Source organism: Acomys minous (assembly GCF_964271855.1).
Source record: "Acomys minous genome assembly, chromosome: 10".
Taxonomy (NCBI): Eukaryota; Metazoa; Chordata; class Mammalia; order Rodentia; family Muridae; genus Acomys; species Acomys minous.
The window spans coordinates 53,601,001-53,626,051 of record NC_140491.1 but is presented as its reverse complement, the minus strand read 5'-3'; positions in this window follow the sequence as shown (position 1 = coordinate 53,626,051).

The window sequence follows — 25,051 nt, the reverse complement described above, 5'->3', positions numbered from 1 at the left end:
GACGTATTCTGGAGAAGCAGACGCGTAAGCAGTGACAGTGAAAGAGACCACTCGAGATGCCTGGACAGACCCTGCAGGTCTTAAATCCTCATAGGCTGCTGCCCAGAGAAGAACCGGGAATATTTTTTACAGCATTTGCTCATTTGCAAAATACTTTCAGTCTTATGCCATCAGAGATTCCATAAAATAAGGCAAGCAGGATTTCTTCCTTTAAAAAGAAACAAGGGCAAGGCTCTGGCTGCTGAGGTAACTCAGTGGGTAAAGGTGATTGTCATCACACTCGATGACCTGTATCTGGTCACAGGGACCCACATAGTAAAAAGAGAGACCAGACTCCCTTCAGTTGTCCTTTTACCTCTGCATGTGCCACGTGTGCATTGGCATGCACACACACACACACACACACACACACTAAAAACATAATTTCAAAATGTTTCAAATGAGGCTTGAGGCCAAATTACATTTCAGTGTTAGAACTCAGGTCTTCCGACACAAATCCTGTGCTTTGTCCTGCTGTTTTGTTTTGTTTTCTTCTGGTCTTGCCTGGTCTGTTTTCTCTGTCTTCTTAGAGACTTATAGAACCTCTGCCCACCCGACAGACACCCAAACCACAACTTTTGCCACTGCCCAAATGGTTCTCTGGGTGTTTGAGGGAGCAGCGGTTCCTTTATCTCCGCCTATGACATAGCCCCTGAAAGGACAAGGCTGGAGCAGTTCCCTCTCACCAGATTCTGCCTGATGTATCCTGCGCACCACCGCCTCAGCCAGGCTACGTATTCAGGAGAAGTTAATAAGCTTAGTGGGAGACTAGGAGTGTGTCAAAGCAATTGGTAAAAGTGGAGCCTTTTATTTCATGCCATCAAGCATTTATTGGATGCCTTTGCCAGGAAAGCACAGTAAAAAGCACTGTGGAGTTTACAGCTGAAGGAACAGACAGGCGGGCAATCAACATGCATGCATGGTAGGCATGAAGGAACACTAGTTTGACTTGGGAGATACACACTGTGGGGCCAGGAGTGGTGACCGAGGTTGAGAGAGAGAGAGGTCCCTGTGAAGGCAGCTAACGGGCCAAGCCTTGGAATCCCCCAAGGAATGTCATCAGCAGAGGCTCTCAACACTTGTCATTAGCTCCATTTGCAAGACTCATCGCTGACTCCCTGGGGCACGAGGATCAAGAGCAACAGAGATTAAAGGGGCCTTGCTTGGCTTCCAGACCTCTGCTAATGTCTAGGTTGGAAAGAGACCAAGCGGCTAGGAGTCAGAGGTTTACCCCAAGGCCTGCTGCACAGCCCATCCGTTGGTCAGCTCAGAGGTGCTGTAGAAGCCTCACACCTGGCTTGTGAGTCAGGCAATCTCAATTCTGAGCACAAATTGTGTGGAGCAGAAGCCCTGATCTGCACACTATGGAACAGGACAGAACGGTTTAGCCTTGCAAACCCTCCCGGATCAAGTGATAGTGACATGGATGGAGGCCGATGCTCAGAGCTCCTGGGCAGCGCCTGCAGGAGGGCTGTGCTCGGCACTTCTGGCTTGGCAGAGGATGCTTTCTGCTACTCCTCCCCTCAAGTTGGCAGTCTTCCTAGTTGCAAGACATCCCCCCCCCACCCCATGTTTCCCCAAACAGCTCAGCAGGAAGGAGCTGACAGGCAAGAAGAAGCCATCCAGTGGGTTTCAGCTGATACAGGCCAGGCCACTGTGCGGTCCTTCAGCACACCCTCCTCCGAGAAACACCAACAGGACAACAGCAACTGTTTATCCTGGAAGGAGCCTCCGAGGTGAAGTCTTGGCTGTCAGAAACCTCAGATGGTCCCAATCCCCTCATCAGTTTGTGAAAGGCAAACAAAACCTGCTCAAGTAGAGACAGCTCCATGCGAAGCGGCCAGGAACCAGCTGAGACAGTTTTCCATGCCTCACTTCAGGCCAGCAGGGGCGTGCTGAGCAGCAGAATCCAGTCACATCTTCCCTGGCTTTCTAGGAGCCACAACAACACTTGTCTGGGTCCCTTTGGTCATTTCCACTGACTCACTTTGGCTCTCAGGACGAAATACGTATGGTTTCTGAACAGCTCATGGGTTGAGGTCTATGGACCCTCCTGTCCTTAGCTTCCCTCTCTCCCCAGGGGAGACAGTGGACTGTTTCCATATGAGAGGGAGGAAGACTGGGGATAGAGAGGAATAAAATGTTCTGGTCCCTAACAATAAAGGGAGAAGGCATCAAATTGAGCTGGCCTTCCATGTGCTTTGATCAGAGTTCCCATTTCCCAGAGCCTGTCTTTCAAGTCCCTTGAGCCCTCAGTTGCACTGTAGGAGGCTCTGAGGAGGGCCGTGTATAAATCTCCCCCAATACAGAATCATCTTTTTAAAATAAAATTTTCCATGTAAAGAGAGAAAGAGAGAAATGTAGAAGAAAATACGGATCACTCCCTTAATCCGGTACCCAAGTTGATCGTTGTTTTGGGGTTTCTTGGGCTAGTTGGTTGGTTTTGGTTTTTCCCAAGACAGGGTTCCTCTGTGTACCCTTGGCTGTCCTGGACTCACATTGTATAACTTAAGCAAAGTGTTCTTTGATACCTCCCTGTGTGGAAATCCACTAGCTGCTTCCAAATAGTCTTAAACATGAATAAGATGGTGACAGAAATGTTCAGTTATACCAAGGAAGGGCCAGCCATGTAGCAGGCTTTCTTTTTATTGGTATATCAATCCCTTCTTTGATGAGACTGGTGTCCAGATGAAGTTTGATATTTCCTTCCATGGCCTTCTGTGAGCAGGATGTATGGTCAGCAAGGTAGGACAAGAAAAAGTGGCATCAGAAATGAGAAAAGGCAGTTGTGACACCAAACGCCTTTGCTAGTTCATATACTTTATTATATGTTTTTTGAGCAAGCCACGTGGCCACTCTGAGTCATCTTTTGCCTGTCACTGAAATAAGGAGTTTGAGCTAGTTGCAAGATAGCTTTTTATATTCCTTCCAGCCCTGCACATACAATGACCCTGAAGTGTTGCTGGGCAACAACAGTCAAACCAAACTCTGCAAACACATAGGAAGCATCACCCACTGCCCAACGTGGATCACGTGGGTCAAACCAGTTCTCAGTTTAGGTTGGGAACTAACTAACTCTGTTCCAGTCTGGCGTGACATGTGTCACAGCAAATTGTTTATTGTGGCATTATGATCTGAGCATAAATTATTCCGTTTTAACAATTGGGAAGAAAGTCAAGATTGCCATCCTGAGGAAGCCATTATCGCTTCTATCCAACATGCTCCCAAGAGTGAGAAGGAATGAGTTTAATCCCCAGAAAGCCACAGCGCTTTGCCAATGGGACACAGGATGGACTCCTGGACATGAAGCCGCTGAGGTTCTCAAACTTCAGTGAAAAGACTTGATTACTCCTCACACTCCTTTCTCCCTATTCTTTGGGAGGGAAATCAGACTGGTTACATCCATTTGGGAGATGAGGGCTCCCTCTGAAAGCGACAGCGAAGGAAAGGTCTTGGGTCTGCGGACACCAGCCCAACGTGAGCCACAGGCGCTCTCTCCTTGGTGCTGCTGCTAGGATGCTAAGAATGCTTCCCACATCTTCACATTTGTGATAAAATCTACTGGACAACACAACTGGTGCTGTGCAGCAAAGAACGAGGATTTTCAGCTAAGTTAGGGCCCAAGGAAAGCAGGATGAAGCTGCACCAGAGAAAGGAAGGGAAAGGCAGGCAGTCCCCCTGGGTGAAAGGTTTTGCAATCCTCTTGCCTTCCCTGAGATGACTAAGTAAGCCTATTCTGCATAGTTGGGGTCCAGGACCCAGGACCCAGGACCCAGGGCTGTCTTAGCTCTAACTCAGTTCTTGGGCAGCTGGAGGAGTCAAGGCAGCTACTTGGCTTACAGCCAAGCTGATCTTCACCAGGGCATCCTCAGTCACCGAGTGAACAAGAGCATGCCCTGTGTCATATAGGGAAGAGAAGTCATCTTCAAGCATCTACCAAGAGACTGAGGGCATAAGGAAGGGATGGCGCTGCCTTTGAAAATATGTAGGATCTTCATTCCCACATGAGCAAACGATTCCTGCAGGGCTCAGCCTCCAGTGAGTAATTTCCCCCAAGACAGTGAATCTGAACTATATTTTCTCTCTATCTAGCTGAAAATATATGGCAGACCAAACTAAGGCGATCTGCACTAAGCAAGAACAAGGAAGAAACTCTAACTCAGGATGATATGGAGTGACTCAAAGACTCCACAATTATACGCAGGCCCATGCTCCCAACAGGCACACTCAGCTGAGGAGGAAGAAAAGGCAACCAATCCATAAGAGAAGCAGTAGAAGGATTTTCTGGCCCAGGAACTGCCCCCTGTTGGAAGCCCAGCTCTAGTTGGGGCTTTAAGAAACCCCCAATGTTGTAGCTCAGTGGGTTAAGAACACTGGCTGCTCTTCCAGAGGTTCTGAGTCCAATTCCCTGCACCCACATGTTGGCTCACAACCATCTGTAATAGGATCTGATTCCTTCTTCTGGTATACATGAAAACAGGGTGCACAAACACAACACACACACACACACACACACATATCAAGAGAGAGAGAGAGAGAGAGAGAAGAAAGGAAAGAAAGAAAGCTGAGAACCTACTATGCTATGTTCTTTCTCATCATCTTCCAAGGGTGCATGCTGTTAGAAGCAGATTTCCCTAAATCTAGGAAACTGATAGAAAAGTCTCCTGACCCCTTCTTGAGGTCCTGTGTGCTCGAGAAAGAATTTTTAAAGATGTTTGGACAACCAAAAAAAAAGAAGGAGCTCAAGGTGATCGCACGGAGATGTAAGGTGGGGCCTAGGGTGCTCAGGCTTGGCCCAGGATTTGGGGGGCTCCTGATGTGGTGGGAGTCCTCTGGCTGGACTCTTCTTGCTGAAGTTCTGCAGAAGCACTCTAGAACTATGAGCCGTCTTGGCCTTCAGCAGCCACAGCTTCTTGCCTTTCCTCCAGGGGTGGTGGGGGGTAGTGGGGGTAGTGGGCGTGGTGGGGGTAGTGGGCGTGGTGGGTGTGGCATGCACAGTCCCCTTCACTGGTCCCACAGAAACAGTCTGACCGTCTTCCACGTTAGCCAGCAGGGAGGCCCCTCCACGGTGTGTTTCTGAAAGTACAGGCGCCTGGCTATGCAGTGCAGCGGACCCTCATTGAAGACACCAGACTACAGTACAGAGCTGGTCTCCTGCGCAGATGTGGACAAGAAAAAAGAAAGTGAGAAAGCCCAGCAGGGACACGTAGGTGGAGCCAAGGTGTACTGGGGGTCAGGCTTCATCCTAAGGAGGCAGGGAGATCCTCCCATGTCCAAAGCCTGAACTGACACGGATGAAGCATGCAAGAGCGTTCCAGAAGAGGGCACGGCACCCAGCACACACGTGTAGCGTCTATGAGAACACGCCGGAGGACACAAATCCTTTTCCTCAGCAGCATTGCTCCCAGGCTGTGGAAATGTCATCTTCTCAAGCAGCTCTAATACATTTTCCGTCTTAGTTTCCTAATCTATGACCTCACTGTACAGATAAGGGAATATGAGCCTGGCATACGCTGGAGCATCACAGAAGGCACACGGCATAGTGGTCAACCACTCCTTCCCCGGCCACACTATCTCACTCATCACCAGCTCTCTGCTGACCTCTTGGAGCCTCCACTGTACAAAATAAGTACAGAAATCTATCTGACCTCATTAGGTTTGTCCCAAAGATTAAATAAGACAGAGAAACAATGCATAGATTAAATGATGGTATAACGTGTAGCCCAGTCTCCAGCCCACGCACAGCAAACCACTGCTCAGTCATAATTGTGACAATTGTACCGTGTTAAGAGCAGTGGCTGTTGATCACCGCACAGACTTGGTCTCCTTTGTAATTCAGTGCCCTGTTTATAAGGCAGCACAGTTGGATTGGGTCACATTAAGTTTCCCTTTGGCTCTCGCCCTCTGTGATTCGGCACATAGCAAAGCCTGTTTCGAGGCATCGCAAGTATCCCCCTGCAACAAAATCTTTTTGAAAACCCTTGACCTGACAAAGAGCATCCTAGACACAGGCATTCCCCGTAGGACCGCAGGGCTAGGAAAGGTGGGCGTTCATGGTGTAGATACCCCAGTAGAACGGAGGAGTCGGTGTTACCTGGGAGCTATTTAAAGAAGCGAGTGATGTCCCACCTCGACCTGCAGACTCAGAAGCTCTGAGAGATGGGGGTGAGGGGGTGAGGGGAGGGGGGAAACAAGGTGAGGGAAGGGGGTGGGAGAAGGGGATGGGGAGGGGGAGGGGGTGGGGGAAGGGTGGCAGAAGAGTGGGGGGAGGGGTGGGGGAAGGATGGGGAGGAGGGGAGTGGGGGGAGGGGTGGAGGAATGGTGGGGGGAGGAGAATGGGAGGAGGGGTGAGGGAAGGGTGGGCGGAGGGGAGTGGGGGGACGTAACCCGCATTCCAGGTGATATGAACTCAGAGAGCTGCCACTGAGACAGAACCTCTCCCATTATCTCATAGGTGCCTACATCTCCCACATGAGCAGTGACATGAGACGGTCTCCCACAGCTCCCCTGTATGCTGTGCCCTACCCTTTGGTGTCTGATTGACAACCGGCTGGAGGGTGCAGCCCGGGGCCAGTCCAAGGAGATCAGCTTCCTCCACTCCCGCCCCATTCTTCCACCAGACGGTTCTCATGGCCACGCAGAACCGGAACCGGAGGACTCTAAGCAGAGGGCCCACAGGAAGTCTGGAAAAGCGAGGCATTCCTGCGGTGAAGAGATGAAAGCTGAGGGCTGCCCGGGGCCCTGGTGAGAAGAGAAGGGTTTGTGAAGAGCGACAAGAGGCACTGTGTCCCCCAACTTCAGGTAGGTGGTGTCTCCCAAACTGGCACCTCAAAGTCAATTACCACCTGAATCATATAGCCCCCGTAACCGTAGCTGCGTGCTTCTAACAAACCACCTCCCGCCGATGCCAGCTGCCTTTTCTCTGTGGCTAGGTGGGGAGAAGCAGGGTCAAAGGATGTGTTTTGCTCTTCGTTTGTGACATCCTCCACATGTACCCTCCAGCTTCCGAGGGTCTTTTTCTATATATGCGGATACACTTCCGGTAGGCTTCGTGCCCCGTTGGAACACAGAGGCAGCATGAGGACCCTAGAAGCAGGCACTGCCAGGCAGCCCACTGCTCTGGAGATCCTCAAAACAATACTTCCACCTCCATCACAGCCTTCCTCCTCCAACACTGTTGCCCTTCCAACTCCTGCCCTGGGATGAAGGCAGGGACGGTAATATTGGAGCCGTGGTTGGCACAAAGCAGCCTGTAGCTGATGGCCCCACCCACGCAGTGGCCTGGTGACCTTCCCACGCTGTCACCACAGAGGGTTTGAGCTCCAGACACTTCGAAGCCCACGTCCCCCAACTAAGCTTGTCCAACCTCACCTTTCCCCACAGTCACTGACATTCCAGAGAAGGGAGAACAAGCCGGGAGGTGACAGAAGAGTCAGTTTTGAGGTGACAATGTCATAGAGCACGGAGCCTTGTCCCTTGGGGGACAAGACCTGGGAAGAAAAGAAACCGAGAGGCTTCTGCCCTGACCGGATGGCACAACCATTCTGTGTTCTTTCTGCAACACTGACGCCTGTCTCTTTGTTTGGAGACAAGTTAATACTGAAGAGGAGTTGGTAGTCCCCCCCAGCAGCTGTTGGGAGTCCCCAATTAACCCTTTACCTGCCCCTGTCCCTGCTGTCTTCCGAGGTGATCTCAACCTCCAGGGCAGAAAGTAAACAAGGGCCTTTAACATATGACTACATGAGCACCTTGAGCAGGAGTGACACTGAAGGCCACTTCTCCATCACTCTAATTCTCTGAAGATGTTCAGAGATGCTTGAACCAAAGTGGGATGACCATTCAGCTACATTCACCATCAAGGACAAGGTCTCCACCGTTGGTTAGGGGAGTGAACTCTTCTTTCCTGAAGGTCTTATGCTCTATGGGAGCTATTTATCTTGAGAGAAGTCTTTTGTTTTGGTTTGGGTTGGGTTTGGATTTTGGGTTTTTTTTCCAGACAGGGTTTCTCTGTGGAGCCTTCACTATCCTGGACTCACTTTGTACACCAGGCTGGCCTTGAACTCACAGAGCTCTACCTGCCTCTACCTCCCCACCTCCTGAGTGCTGGCATTAAAGGCGCGTGCCACCGTACCCTGCCTAAAAGAAGTCTTAAACTCAGAAGGCAAGTGGCTAGTGAGGTCCTGATGCTAGCTAACTCAGTCTCCTCACACGCCGCCATCTCTCCTGGTGCTTTAAATTTTCAAGAGAAAAGTTTGTCCCCGAGTTTCTTTCTCTTTCTCCTCCTCTGCCTCCCTTCCTCTCTCCTTCCACCTTTCAGCATTCCTTATCTACGTCTCTATATTCTTTATTTCCCTTTCTCTAAAAAAAAATAGACACCTTTGCCTGGGAGGAATAAAGCCACCCAGATTCGAGTGTCAGGGCTTTTGTGTGTCCCTTCCTCTTAAAAAAGAAAATGGCATTCTTGGGCGAGAAACACTACTAAAGTCCTGGATCTTGCATGAACAAATTATAGTGTTCAGAAAGTTTGAGGGACTGAAAACATGAACATTGTCTAGCACTGTATTTGCCTGTCAGGGGCCTTTTTATTATTATTACTGCTTGTTTCATTTTATTTTACTCTTAAGCTGTTGTTTGTGGTGATTTGCCGCACTATAGGAGGTTCTGGCTCTGAGACACTGATTTACAACTTCAATCGTGAGCTGACAAACGCGCCCTTGCGAAGGGAAAGCTGGTCTATAACAGGGATTTCACATTTCCCTGAGTCACAACATATCAACCTGAAAGTGAACGTTTCATTCTCAGGAAACAATTTGTCTGAAATCACCAAGCCATTTTTATAAAGAAAAAAAAAAGAATAAAGGGAAATTTTAAACATGAAAATAAGAACTTGTAAGTTGAACTGTGGCGAGATCTCTGGCGATGATTTTTTTATTTTTAATGCCTCTTGCTCATATGCCAGGTTAAGTCTTGCCTTCCTCTGCCCAGGGAGCTTTCTCAGGAGTAATACAGGTAATTACAGCCTTAACAGTGTGCAGGGGGTGAAGCCAGGAGCCCCACAGCTCTGCCAGGTTCTGTAGGCTGCTTATTGTCACTGAACAACATTTGAGTCCTTCAGGTTTTCACAGACCATGAGCTACGTCAGCATTCAGACCCAAAGTGGACAGCGCCTCAGATATATTCATTATCAAATGGATAATAACTTCAATTTGATATGGAAGGAATAACCAAGATAAGAAATACCACTCTCTTCTACTTTGGTTTTCTGTTGTTGTGATAAAATACTGACCAAAAACACCCTGGGGGGAGGAAGAGATTCGTTGTGGTTGCTGGGTTGCTCTGCTCTGCTCTGCTTTGCTCTTGACTTACGGGTCCGTCGTGGAGGGAAGGGAGGACAGGACCAAAGCAGAGACCGTGGCAGAACGCTGCTTCCTGCTTTGCTTTCAGGCCCACGGTCAGCAAGCTTTCTTATACAGCCAAGGGCCGCTGTCCTAGAGATGACACCACCCACAGTGGGCAGGAACCTCCTCCATCAGTTAGCAATCAAGAAAATGCCCCACAGATATACCCTTACACCCATATGGAACAGAAAGTTCTTCAACTGAGGGTCCATTTTCACAGTTGACATCAAAATTAGCCATCACACGCCCTTTCAACAAGACTTCTACTGAATTCTTTCTGTTGCTATTAATAAAAAAAAGTTAAAGACTGAATATTTTATTTAAAAATTTAGCTCAAAGATGATTCCCAAATTATTTTTTAAGTAATTTTAGACTTATTTTTGTATAAAAAGTTAAAGGTGTTCGGGAAAACTGAAGACCTTGGCATTACTAGAACGGGCTGTTAGATTATTCATATAAAATCAAGGAATGAACTGGCGAGCTTTTCAGGCCAAGACCGTGCCTTCCGATTTGTCTAGAAAAGAAAATATTTCCTCAAATGAGTTATTATTAAAAAAAAAAATCAAATTTGCAAAACACAAAATCAGGTTATCTCTGGACCCTCAAAGCTTGCAGAGGGGAGGGGGGAAGGGGGGATTGGCAGGGGGGAGGGAAGGGGAGTTGGCGGGGGGGGGGGGGGGCAGGGGGGGCTAGGAAGGGGAAGCAGAAATGCGGAGCACTCAGCCACATGTGTCAAAGAGCAACACCTAATGGTTGGACCAGGAATTGCAGGCTAGCTCTCTATCGCAATGCTCTGTATATAACGAAAGAGGACATTCTCTAAATAAAAATGTGTTCTTTCTATGCAGAGTAGGCAAGATAAAGGAAGCAATAAAAGAGAACTGTGGCCAAGTGTCACAGTGGTTCAAAATAATAGCAAAAAAAAATGGTTTTCTGTGTCTCATAAAGCCTACATAACTGGCTACGAAATAAACATCATTTTCTATAACATTTTCAACTTACTATGTGGTGAGCTATGGCTATCCCGGTAACATTTTGTGCAGTCAGTCGGAGAAAAATGAGATTTGATATAAAGCCAATTTTACTAAGTGGCCCTGATTTCATAAAGTAAAAGATACTGATATAATCAATTACTCATGAAAATAGGGAGACGGAACAAGGACAGTGCAAAATCACACACAAACTACTTCACTTCAATTTGGCTTAGGAATAATACAAAGGCTCAATTTTATTGCACAAAGGATCTGTCAAACCCACAAAAATTAGTAATAAAAATCAGTGAAACCGCTTAGACTCCTAAAAATTAATGACTGCCTTTGTATTTTAAGAGGTTTTTTTTTTGCCAACCCTGACTAATGCACACGATCATACAAATAAAGCCTTGTGAATGAAAGGCAAGTTCAGAGAGTGTCATGTTGTTACTCACCTACTGCTGCCTTGGTGAAACTGACCTTTAGTGACCAATATGCCAGACGAATTGTTCTGAACTGGGTGTGGGTATAAGCAGAGGTGCCCTCGCTCTAACTCCATGCCCAGTGTCTCTTTTGTACCAGTTATCAGCCAGAGAGTCAGAAGGAAAGTGAGGCGATCTCCGAATACCATGAGGAAGCCATGAAGAAACACGGCTGGATTTTAAGAGGCTGTGCTGTGGCCCTTTGAGGGCTACAGAACACAGCCTGAAACCTGTTCACTTTCAGAAAGCTTTGCCTTCTCCTAAATTATAATCCTGGGGTCTGACTTACTACTCTGTTCTGTGGATGACCAAAAGAAATACAACTAGGTGACCACGGTAAATAGATTCATTTAAATGTAATTTAAATACTGCCAATTCTTACTAGGTAACAGTTATAGCATCAAGCTTAATACTCTTTACTCCTCGTTTCGCTATCCCCGAGGACGGAGCATCCAGACAGGGTTGAGTTGGGTTCTCCATCATGGTCGTGTGAGGATCTTGTCAGGGCAGGGCTCTTATCTGCAGCTCATCTGGAGGAGTCACTTTTAAACTCACAAGGCTCCTGGCAGCAAGACTGCGTGTCACTCTCCAGTCCTTACCTCCTGGCCCTGTCCAAGGGGAGTTCCAAATGTTCCTCAAAGTCACCAAGAGAGAATGTTGCAAGGTCGGCATCCCAGTCTTATACTGAGGGTCAGAGGTATGCAAACACACACTTCTGTCACCTCAGCACACCTTTGATAGAAAGCGAATCCAAGAGCGCAGGCAGCCTCACCGGAGAGGAGGGGTGGGGCACGGAGGGGTGAGTCACACAGCGAGCAGGGGGGGGGGGGGGAATCGGGCACTGCCTTGAGGTCTGTCCACACAGGCTACTAGAAAACTAACTCCAACGTAAAGGCAGCAGCGACCTGGAGTACAGAGATTGTAAGCTTCGTCTCAGTCTATCCGCAGCATCTTTTTACAAAAGAGAGAACACACGCTCTGCTTTGCATGAGTGAGAATGATAAGGTAGCTCTTGCAGTAGAGCATGAAACGGAACTAGCTCATGAACTGTGTGAACTGTGTGCTCAGTGAGACAGAGCTACAAATGGCTATGCCGTATATCCTTGGAGAGAGCTAGGACAGGGTTGGGAAAGAGCGCTGTACCTTACTTAGCATAGGAGAGATTCTGAAATCTCCCTCTGTGCCCTCACAGCATCTGCCGTTATGGCTTGGATCTGAAATGTGCCTGGCTTTCTCCTGTTTCAAGTGTACACTTCCTAGTTGGTGGTGAGACTCTAAGACCAAGAAGCCACTGGAAGCAGGACCCACTTCACAACAATCAGCTCCAGCTCCGGCCTGCACACTCGGCTTCCCGCTCCCGCCGCCGTGAACACGCTGCTCTGGTTTCTCTATGATAGACCGAATCCCCTGAAACGAAGTCAAAATAAGTCCCTCAAGTTGCCTCTGTCGGTTGCCTCCATCACTGTGAGACACAAGCAACTAATAAGGGAGGGGAATGGTCCACTAAGCTGCCTCGACTGTCACGGGTGGCTGTGACACTTAAGTGCATCAGTTCACCAGGCACGTTACAGCTACAAAGTGGGGGGGGGGGAAAGGCTGGAATAAATGGTATCCATTCTCCTCTGTTTAAAAAAATAAAATAAGCCAATGTATTAAATGTTAACTTTTTAAAAACAATATATCCTTCATATTAAAAAAATACTATAGGTTAATCCACTCAAGTATTTTCCTTATATTCCAATATAATTTACTCTCTGCACCAGCTAGTTTTTATGCCAGCTTAATGCAATCTATAGACATTTGAGAGGAAAGAACCTCAATTGAGAAACTACCTCCATAAGATCAGGCATTTTCTTAATTAGTGATTGATGGGGAGTGCCCATCCCACTGTGAGCGATGCCACCCCTGGGCTGTTGGTCCTGTGCCAACCATGGGGAGAGAGGCAGTGAGCAGCACCCCTCCATGGCCTCTGCATCAGCTCCTGCCTCCAAGTGCCTGTCCTGCTTTATAGTTCCTGTCCTGACTTCCTTGGATGATGAGCAATGATGTGGAATCATAAGCAAAATAAAACCTTCCCTCCGCCATGTTGTTTTTGGCCATGGTATATCATCACAGCAATAGTAACCCTAACTAAGACACTCTTTCTTTAGCCAATAGAAAATACGTTTCCATTTATTAAAGTGAATTTCCTGTCTTTTAATACTAAAGTGAATTCCTGTGATGGGTAGTGTTTTGAGCCCTCCTAATTTTTCCAAACTCTTGCTTTTCATATCCCAAACATTGATCAGTGACTGGGTGATAAGTGCTTGGGCACAGGTGCACACTGCTCACGGGATATGCGAGGTAGGATTCTTTCTGTGCTTTCTTCTGCTTCCAGACCATACACAAGAAGTACTTATACCAAAGGGGAAAAGCCCTAGCGCCAATTATGTAGAGAACATGCTCCTGTAAATACAGACCTAAGCCATGTAGACTGGACAGAATTCACATTATTGCCCTCCCAAATATACAGAAAAAAATGGTCTTAGAGCATTTCTACCAGCTTTCAGGTGATCACGACTATACTACCAGCCTATGGGTCCTTGGTGGCAGCCATTCAGCAAGCATCGCTCTGCTATCTTTCATCTTGTATCTATGTCCTACTATAATTTGATACTTTGTATGAATTTACACTAATGGTCATGTTAACACAAGTCTATTAACCAACTCATTTTGTACGCAGAAGTTGATATGGAATCATCTTAGAAAAAAAAAAAACAGTGTCCAAATCAGAAAACATTGTATTATCCAAATCAGAAAACATTGTATTTTCGGGTTGCTTAAAGATATCTAAAGGAAATTCCTCAAGCCTCCAATATAATTGGAATGCAATTTAATATTTTTTTAATTCCTTGATACTTTTCCCTAGATTTTTTTCAGACCTCGATTATTGGCTTTGTTGATTAAAATTGAGAAAAAACAAACATCATTTTATTTACCTACATGTCCTGAAAATCAGATCTCTTATCCATCATTTAGATGGATTTTTTTCTTTGAACTTTTTTTTGTTTTCATTAAATATCTGCCAGTTTTTTTAAGCCTCATAACTCAGCAGGCATGAAATTTTTGCAACATGTTACGTTGGGCCAACATTAATACCTAAATAAGTTTCAGGCAGTCTGGCAATGCAAAGCTCAGTGGGATTTCAGACTCTTAGTTACAAAACAGTAAAATGTATCCCAAAAATAATACGTTAACTTTCTTCCTGTATTAAAAAGCTTCATGAGAAACCAATGCTGCGTGTGTTTTGACATGACCACTCGTTCATTTAATAACCTTTCAATGAAAGTTAACTCGATCTAGGACAGAAGTGTTGTAGTAAAGACGTCTAAAGCATGGTATGATTGTTTCCCATACATATGTATTTTCTAATGTGTATTTCTATTAGCTAATAAATGTCTTTATGACTGATATTAAAATACTCGATAAGTTAATCATTTTGAATATTCCATTTAAATCATCATCCTTTATAGTATAAAGAGAGTTTCCAACTTGGTATTTAAATCCTGAGTTTCCTCCAAACTACTTTAATCAAGCATACAACTGTGATAATTGGAAGAAATTGTGTGGTTCCAGGTGTTGGCTCTTCACAACTCAAGCGCCTGAGAAGGCCTTCCCTGCCATGGAATCCCCTTGCAAACTTTGTGAACTCTGTAAACCCTCAAGGCAGGAAAGGAGCCAGGCCCCCACCAGGGAGCTCCAGCAGCCAGGACTTCCCTAAGGGCTCTAAGGGTCATTTTCTTTTCTTTTCTTTCTTTCTTTCTTCTTTTTTTTTTTTTTTGTTTGTTTTGTTTTTTGCTTTTTTGTTTTTGTTTTTGTTTTTTGCTTTTTTGGTGTGTTTTGGTTTTTGTTTTGTTTGTTTTGTTTTTGTTTTGTTTTGTTTTGTTTTGTTTTGTTTTTGGAGATAGAGTCTCTCTGTGTAGCCTTGGCTGCCTGGACTCACTTTTGTAGACCAGGTTGGCCTCAAACTCAGCAATCTGCCCGCCTCTGCCTCCACAGAGTGCTGGGATTAAAGGCATGTGGCACCACACCCGACTCTAATGGTCATTTTCTAAGGACAGTAACTGTCATTCACAGAGGTGGGAGAGACTCAAGACCCTGCACAGAAAACCTACCAATCCCCAAGCGCCCCAAAGCTTTGGACTTGAAATTCCATCAATCCTCACCCTGGAAATCTCCGCTCTGGCAAGCTCCACCCCTAAGAAGTCCTATAAACGCCCTGCCTACTGTTCGGCTCCCTACTGTGCTGGGGGGTGCGAGGGGGGGAGTTGTCAGAGGAAGCCACCCTTGATTCGTCCCTCCGCATCTCTTTTGTGACTCTCTAAAGGGAACAAGCCAAGAAGGAAAGAAAGTGGAGTGGGACTTAGGCCCCTGAGCTCCTCAGCTCAGCTGGGGATACCCTCCCTAGGGAGCTGTAGCAGCGCAGCAGAGATGGAGCTGTTACACTGTATCTCAGGCTCACCCAGGGATATCCTCCCCCAGGGCTGCGACGCCTCTGCAGAGGAGGCTTCCTCTCAGAGCTATGTGGCGCCTGGGCTCCCGTGTCTCAGGATCCTCTTCCACTGGGACACTGACGCACCTCAGAGCTGTGTGGCTCCCTCCTGGACGCCCTAGTCCAGGATGCCTTTCCATCCAACACCAGGAGTTAGGATCTTATGCAAGTGATTATCAACCTCGTTTTTTTCTTCTTCTGTAAAATAGGCATGTCTTACGCACTTGATGGGACGAAGGCATGGATATGGTGTGTGTGTGTGTGTGTGTGTGTGTGTGTGTGTGTGTGTGTGTGTGTGTGTGTGTGTGTGTGTGTGTGTGTGTGTCCAGTCACCACCTCCTGGTTTCCAGGAAAAATATGAATCAGGCTGAATGAAGACTAATCCGTATGACCAATAAAACATGGGTGGCTTCCCAGAGATATCTCAATGGGCAAGCTTCCTCCGCCGTATTGTCCACCACTCACTCCGGTTGAAGCCACCATGTCCTCAAGACCCTGGGCAGTCCTATGCAAAGGCTCATGCGTAAAGTCACAGAGACTTGCCAACAGCAGCCACATGAGTATGCGGCCATCGTGGAAGGGTGTCATCCTCCAGCCTCAGTCAAGCCTTCAGATGACTGCAGCCTCTGCTAACATCTGACTGCTACCCTGAACCAGACCTCCTGGAGACCGGAAAAGCTACACACACAAATTATTGTTTTAACTCACTGGCTTCTTGTTGTTGTTTTAATGATTTGTTAGGCTGCAGGCTCTACCTAGTACAGAACAGGTAACTTCTTTGTAAATAAGCAGCAAGTTCAGTTGGAAAACATACTCTCTATTAGTTTTTCAACTACTATACCACACACACACACACACACACGCACGCACGCACGCACACACACACACCTCTTTATGCTCAAGTCAGTGCTGGATCTGTAGTTTCACTGGCAAGTAAAACAGAGCTTAGAGAACATAGCTGGTGTCCAGGAAGACAGACAACTGAGCAAACAAGTAGAGTACAGTATGAATAATGCCAAGTCATGGACTGCAGGTGCTTTCAGATCCTGTGTCAAAAGTAAATTCTGGGAGGTCACAGAGAGAAAACCCTTCCAAAACTGAAAGGCAGTAGAGATCACAGAACTGGGATAAAAGAGTGCTTCCGTTAGTCAGCAAATATGAAGCAAATAAATTTGGCATTGGCACCAACCGATGCATTCATTCTTTTTTTGGTTTGGTTTGGTTTGGTTTGGTTTGGTTTGGTTTGGTTTGGTTTGGTTTGGGGGCTTCAATTTTTCGAGACAGGGTTTCTCTTGTAGCTTTGGCTGTCCTGGACTCACTTTGTAGAACAGGCTGGCCTCAAACTCACAGCTGGTCTATTCATTTTGTGGGCATTCGTTATAGGCCAGGTTCTAGAGAGTCATCAGTAAACAAGTGACCCCAAAATCAATGTCTTTCCTTCCCTCTCTCCCTCCCCTTTTTGTTGTTTTGTTTTGTGGTGGGGTCTCCCTATGTAGCCCAGGCTGGCCTCAAGATGGACCTCTCTCCCTCCCTTTTGTTGTTTTGTTTTGTGGTGGGGTCTCCCTATGTAGCCCAGGCTGGCCTCAAGATGGACCTCTCTCCCTCCCTTTTTGTTGTTTTGTTTTGTGGTGGGGTCTCCCTATGTAGCCCAGGCTGGACTCATGCTGGGCCTTGTTTTACCACACTGTCTCAGCTACTAGGCTTATACTCAAGCTCACCCACTTGGCATGTTCTTGTCTTTAAATAAAAAAGGATTTTTAAAAAATGTGTTTTAATGTCTTGCAAAACATTTATATACAACATGACTGCAGTACCTGGGGAGGTCAGAAGAGGGCATCAGATGCCCTGAAACTGGAGTCAGAGATGGGTGTGAGTCACCATGTAGGCACTGGGAACCAAACTCAGATCATCTGGGAGAGCACATAAAAGATCAAATTCACCTTCGGGGTAATCCTGGCTTTGTGACTGTGGGTAAGATTTGTACCCTGTCTGGTCATGTTACCTAAAATGTAACAACAGTTCATACCTCTTGAGTGGCCACAAGGAACTAAGCGAGTTGACGCCATGATGCTCTTAGAACCTGGTACACAGTGAAAGGCGTGCGTTTCAGCTGCTCCCAGGTTCCTGGTGAGCACGTCTAACCTGGGGCTTCCTTTGGATTCACCTTCTCCTGGTCCAAGCTGAAGAAGAGACACAAGTTTAGATTTCAAATACAACTAACTCCTCACAAAGTAGGTCATTTCTGTCTCAGCAGAAGGTTGGCATTTTCCGAAACACGCTGCCTGGATAATTCTGAAGTGTGCATTGCAGACACGCAAACCGTGCTGCCAGCAGAGGCAGGATTCTCACTGCAGGCATCCCTCAAGCTGCTTTCCCTACGCAGAACCAGAACAACCTGCTGAAAGAAAATACTTAGTGTCCCAGCTTGCTCTCTATAGCTGTGGTAAATACCACCACCAAAAGCAACTTGGGGAAGAAGGGGTTGCTTCCTCTAACAGTTTGTAGAAGTCAGAACAGGAGCCAAAGCTAGGAAACTGGAGACAGAAACTAAAGAAGAAGCCATGGAGGAAGACTGCCTACCTGCTTGCTCTCCATGGCTTGCTTTGACGCTTTTCTAAATCAACCTGGGACCACCTGCCCAGAGTTATCACCACCCACGGTAGACTGAGCTTTCTCAATCACTAATCAAGAAAATGCCCCCCACAGACTCACCACAGGCATCTGATAGAGACATTTCGCAGATTTGCCTGCGGGCAATATGCTGGGGGCATTGTTCCAACTGCGATGTCCTCTTCTCAAATGACCTTAGGGTTGTGTCGAGTTGACAAAACCAAACCAGAAAATTTAGTGTAGTAAAACCACAGGGGGGAAGCGAATGCATGCATAAATACAACTCGAGGAGTAGTTTTTTATCGAATCAAATATTTTGAATGAAAAGTACAAATAATAACGGCTGCCTTGAGACATTGAACTTATTTCTTCCTGATTTACTTTATCCTAGTCATTTCTCCAGCCATTTTGAACAGAAAGTGTGGCAGGGGGCAGTCCAGGACTTAATGGTTCCTCAAACACCTTCGCCACTGAAGATCTTCTAAGCGATCATTTCAAGTGTTTCATACCCCCTCAGACAGCAGTTGCATCTGGAATACTTCAAGAAGAGGCCAGCAATCACAAATCACCCACTCTAGAGATGACAAAGACTGAGTCGTGTCCACTTTCTTGTCAACTCAATCTGTTCTCCCAACATGCCCTCAGGGGCATTGAGCACCAACTTGTAAATGATACCAGCACACTAACCCCGCCAGCAGGCCTCTGGGAAACCCCGCCACCAGCCCACAGACCTTTCTGTTAGATTGTGTTCTCTTGATGTTCAGCCCAATATTGCCTCCTCTTAGTTTCATGCCCTTCTTCATGGGCATACCAAGGCGGGCTTTAGCATGTCTTCTCCTCACTCAGCATAGATTCTTCAACAAATTATCTATGACATTGGCAGCTTTGGCATGACGTATTCACAGGGATCTCAGCTTGCAGCGTTTAAGGATAGATGCCTCATCTGAAAATCTGCAGTAACAAGGCATGGGGAAGGAAGACCATGAGGAACCAAGAAAAAAAATTAATGTCCACAGCTTGCTCCAGGTTGCTATGTCCAGGGCAATAGTGCTTAATACTTTTCCTTTTCCCTAAAGTCTCTTTCCCTTTTCTAGGTTCTTTCTGGCTTTGAGGTGATCAAGAAGAGACATTCAAACTGCCCTGCCTTAGACGGCAGTTCACACTCGAGGGCCCATTCCAATCATTTAGCCTGAGACATAGGACGGTCCTAGTTCCTGATTGCCCTGGGTTCAGAGAGATGAGCATGTGACTTTAAACTGGCCTTATTCATTACAGCTAAGGGCATCCGATCTGGGTGTGGCCCTGGAGGAAAGCAGCCACAAGTGTGTATATGGGATGTGTATGTGTGCACACGCACATGTGTGTGTATCTTTGTGTGTGTGTGTGTGTGTGTGTGTGTGTGTGTGTGTGTGTGTGTGTATGTCCGTGAAATCACTTTGTGCTTTGTAGGTTCTTGTCATGAGAACTATTGTGCCTGTATACATACAGGTATATAAAATTACATACATAGGAAAATTTAAAAACAAAATTTCAGGAGACTATTTTCCTCTTTTTGAGTTATTTTAAAATACCTTAAGCTCATTGAACTGACCTTACAACTCACCATTAAGTCAAAATCAAAAGTTTGAAAGCCTGGATTGTAGACACCCTGACGCCACGCAGGACTGGTGTCTGATAATGGTCTCTGGTCTTGTCCTCGGGATGGTAGTGTCTGGCCCCTTGGGAGCCTCATCTCACCTGAAAGCTGACTGGGACAAGCAGTGTCTGATCCCCTGACCTTGGCCCCAGAACAGAGGAAGAGGAAGACAAAGAGGCCAGGATGGAGAAGGCAAAGGCTATGATGATTTGCCAAACCAGTTTCTTCTCAAGAGGTTCAAAGGATGCCAAGCACAGTCTATAAGTCAGGAGCAGTGACACAGGACGTGAGGCCAGAGGCAAGTCTGGCTGAGGCTGGTATTATGATCAAGTTTTGGAGTAAAAACCCAGTGCCCACATCAATGGACTCCCCAAGGCACATCTCAGAAAAGTCTAGCCACTAAATACCACTTACTATGTAACAACTGAAGTCATCGGGACCCCTCGACAAGCATTTCTTTTCCAGACTTTTCTATTCCCTTCAGAGTTTACTTTAATTACATTATATGTAAAGACTCATAAAATTTATCAAAAAGATTTAAACATGATATACTTCTTTTAAATCTTCTTTTTACTTTCTTATTATCTAAATCCCTTTAAACAAGTTGAATAATAGTTCTACTATAGAACAATTCCTCTTTAAAAAAAAAAAAGAATGTTTGGAGAGAATTATGTGAGGGCAGATTAGAACGCTGGAGATGAGGCATCATTTTGTAATGATGGGAAAGATTTTCTTAATGGATAAGGAATCGGATATATTTTAACGGCTTCGAGAAAGTGTGTTCGCTTTAGATTTCAGACATTCGTTTTGCCATGGAAGAATTGCTGTGCCGTGTGCAGTTGAAGAACTCTCCAGCAATGCTAACTGTGGGCTGCCAAGCCTGGCTGCCTCAACCAGCTCTACAGGAAAGCACCAAGAGCTTCAAGATTTAAAATTTCCCTGTCTGCATGGCCTCACCACTGTGTTGGTGGCAACCAATGCAGCAACTAGAAGGAAGACAGTTCCTCACCCCTCAGGACTCCTGCTCTGGTGCCAGGAGATGCAGCCCTCTGGCACTTCATGGCAGCGATGACAGGAGATCCTCAGTAACATCCATTCACCCTAGTCCAAACCTAGCCTTGCCCTTGGCTTCTCCACACTTATCAGAGCCACGCAGACAAAGCCTCTTCAACCTTTACCTTTCCACTGACGCCCACATTCGGATGTGTTTACTAGATCAGAAATATTACCTAACCTCTATAACTTCACTGGAAAACCAGGTAAAAAGTAAAATGTTAGGGGCAGTGGGAGGGGGGGAATGAATAGCTATGGCAGGTTCTAGATAAAAGACATCTGTGGGAGATGTCATATAAGGCAAACTTAGAAAGTGATGGATCCAGACTCTACAGCCAAAGACAATGTGATAATTAATATCATTTCCAGACCTTTGGCTGTTTTAAAATAATGCTGATCTACCTCTATGAATCTTTTGAGCATGTGTGTGTGTGTGTGTGTGTGTGTAGGAGGAGGAGGAGGAGGAAGAGGAGGAGGAGGAAGAGGAGAAGTGTTTTAAAAAATACAATAAATAGATCCAGAGCTTAGTTCTTGTGAACAAATGGCTAACATCCAGCTCATTGTCCAGAAAGTGAGAGAGGTCTCCTGGAAGTGGAAGCCACCCCAGTCAAGGGCCAAAGGAGGTTTCCAGGATTTTCCTATGTTGCATTATTACCCATAAGCTCAACTCACCTCATGAAACAACTCTACAAATGAATCATAAAGCCGGGTGTAGAGAAGATGGCTGAGCTGCTAAAAGCACTTGCTCACCTGCAGAAGACCCATGTTTGGCTCCCAATACCCACACACACATCCATGAATGCAAACAGCAGGGTACATGCTCAACAATCCACACTGAAACACCACTGGTTTTTCCTTCCCCTCATGCACTCAGGACCCCTAAATGTCCTGCCCCAAAGTTGCTGAGCTTGTTCTCAGGCCCCTTCAACATATAAGAGCAGACAAAGCCCATTAAAATGCACATCCCTGGGCCCAGGGGTGGACAAGCAACAGTTTTCCAGGGGACATGAATGAAGCAGAGACATGTAAGTTACAGTATCCACCCACAGATTCATGGGGTCTCTTATTGAAAAGCCAGCACTGGAGAAGGAAAGAGAGACCTTAGCACCCAGCAGCTCTGTAAAAAGACTGGGAACAGGGATGCCCCAAATCCCACATTATCTCAAGGTAGAACATGAGCCAATGAGAAGGAACTATAGGAAGACATCTTGGAAATAGCTCAAATGAATCATTAACACCATAGATACTAAAAGAACTTGTATAAAATGGTTAAAAAGAATGAAGATAAAGATAAACAGTGGTAAACTGTACCCCATACCCTGTGCCCCATTTCTTTTTTTTTTCCTTTTTTTCCTTTTTTTTTTTATTAATTTATTCTTGTTACATCTCAATGGTTATCCCATCCCTTGTATCCTCCCATTCTTCCCTCCCTCCCATTTTCCCCTTATTCCCCTTCCCTATGACTGTTCCTGAGGGGGATTACCTCCCCCTGTATATGCTCACAGGGTATCAAGTCTCTTCTTGGTAACCTGCTGTCCTTCCTCTGAGTGCCACCAGGTCTCCCCCTCCAGGGGACATGGTCAAAGGTGAGGCACCAGAGTATGTGAGAAAGTCATATCCCACTCTCCACTCTGCTGTGGAGAATGTTCTGACCATTGGCTAGATCTGGGTAGGGGTTTAAAGTTTTACGGCCTGTATTGTCCTTGGCTGGTGCCTGAGTTTGAGCGGGACCCCTGGGCCCAAATCTGCCTATCATAATGTTCTACTTGTAGGTTTCTAGGACCCTCTGGATCCTTCTACTTTGCCATTCTCCCATGCTTCTCTCATCTAGAGTCCCAATAGAATGTCCTCCCCTCTGTCTCAGTTTCCTGGTAAGTGAAGGCTTTCATGGAACATGCCCCTTGGGCTAATATGTAGATATAAGTGAGTATATACCATTTGTGTCTTTCTGCTTCTGGGTTAGCTCACTCATTATGATCATTTCTAGCTCAATCCATTTATTCACAAATTTCAGGAATTCCTTGTTTTTAATAGCTGAATAGTATTCCATAGTGTATATGATAACCATTGATGGAGAAAACAAAATATCCCATTTCTTACAGCACAAGTCTAACTGCTTTACCAGACACGTGCTGGCAACAGGGACACCAGATGAGACTTTCTCCCCCCAAACATCTGCCCATCAACTCACCTGAATACACACCAAACAGCGGTAAAGTACACCCATACCCTGTGTCCTATTTCCTACCCTGCCACTCTGCCTACTTTCCCCAGAGGCCTGCCAGACTCAGAGACAACAGGCAAGCCCCCACTCCAAGCCCCGCCTGCCAACTCATCTGAAAACACCCCCAACAGTGGTAAACTGCATGCCATACCACCCCTCCATTTCCATTCCCCCACCCTATAACACTCGCTGCAACCCTGGAGGCCTACAGTCACCACGAACAATAGGTAAGACCTGCTCTAAGCCCTTGACTACCATACTCCCCCTAAAACACACCCATCAGCCTTCAACTCATCCCACCACCTGAACTTCATTTTGCAGCCCGCAACCTTGTCTGCTTTCCTGGAGGCTAGCCAGCACTGGATATCCCAGGCCATGGCGGTACCAGGGACCCCAAAGGCAAGAGTAGCACTCAAAACCCCAAGGGAAACACACCCTACTGGACCTGAGGATTAGCTGACCAGAACTCCTGGCCACTCATGCCAGTAGATAGAGAGGAAACAGAAGCCAAAGATTTAGGAAAACATCTTTTTAAAAAATCCATTCAACAAAGATAAATCTATAAATCAGTATCTAAACCTATAATAAATGCAAACCCCAGATGGCTAAAGGCAAGCATAAAAACACAACCAACAGCCAGAGTAATATGGCACAAGCAGAGGCCAGCTATCCTATTAAGGAGAGACCTGCTAACACAACTGACATTACTTTAAGTCTAATCTTATGAGATGATAGAGGCTTCTAAAGAGGAAATGAATAAATCCCTTAAAGAAGTATAGAAAAATAAATCAAACAGATGAAAATGTTAATAACACTGTTCAAGATCTGAAAATGAAAATAGAAGCAATAAGGTAATCCTGGAGACGGAAAGCTTAGGCAAGAGAACAGGAACTGTAGATGTAAGCCTCATCAACAGAATACAAGAGATGGAAGAGAGACTCTCAGGCATAGAAGATATAATAGGAGAAATTGATATATCAGTCAAAGAAAATGTTAAATCTAACAAGTTCCTAACACAAAGCATCCAGGAAATCTGGGACACTATGAAAAGACCAAACCTAAGAATAATAGAAGAGGGAGATGATTCCAAATTCAAAGGTATGGAAAATATCTTCAACAAAATCATAGAAGAAAATTTCCGTAACCTAAAGAAAGAGATGCCTATAAACATACAAGAAGCTAACAGAACACCAAATAGATTCAACTATAGAAAAAACCCTCCCATTGCATAATAATCAAAACACTAAATGTACAGAAGAAAGAAAGAATATTAAAATCTGCAAGGGAAAAGGCGCAAGTAACATGTAAAGGCAGACCTATCAAAATTACATCCCACTTCTCAACAGAGACACTAAAAGCCAAAAGGGCCTGAGTAGAGGTCTTGCAGTTTCTAAGAGACCATAGATGCTGGCCCAGATTTCTATACCCAGCAAAATTTTTAATCACCATAGAGGAAGAAGACAAGATATTCCATGAGAAAACAAAATTTAAAGAATGTCTATCCACAAATCCAGCACTACAAAAGATACTAGAAGGAAAATTACAACCCAAGATTAACTACATCCAAGAAAGCGCATGATATAAATAATTCAACACCAGCAAAACCAAAAGAAAAGAATCTTTCTCCCTCCCTCCCTCTCTCTCTCTCTCTCTCTCTCTGTCTCTCTCTCTCTCTCTCTCTCTCACACACACACACACACACACACACACACACACACACACATACACATACACACACATACACATACACCATCAAAATAACAAATTAATAATCATTAGTTACTAATCTCAACATTGATGGATTCAATTTCCCAATAAAAAGATACAGGCTAACAAAATGGATGTGAAAACATCTGCTGCATACAAGAAACACACCTCAAAATAAAAATAGGCATTAACTAAAAGTAAAGGACTGAAAAAAGATTTTCCAAGCAAATGGATCCAAGAAGCAAGCTGGAGTAGTCATTCAAATATCTAATTAAATAGACTTTTACCCAAAATTCATCAAAATTAATCATACTCAGCAAATGAAAAATCCATCAAGATGATGTCTCAATTCTGAATAGCTATGCCCCAAATCTAAGGGTACTCACATTCATAAAAGAGA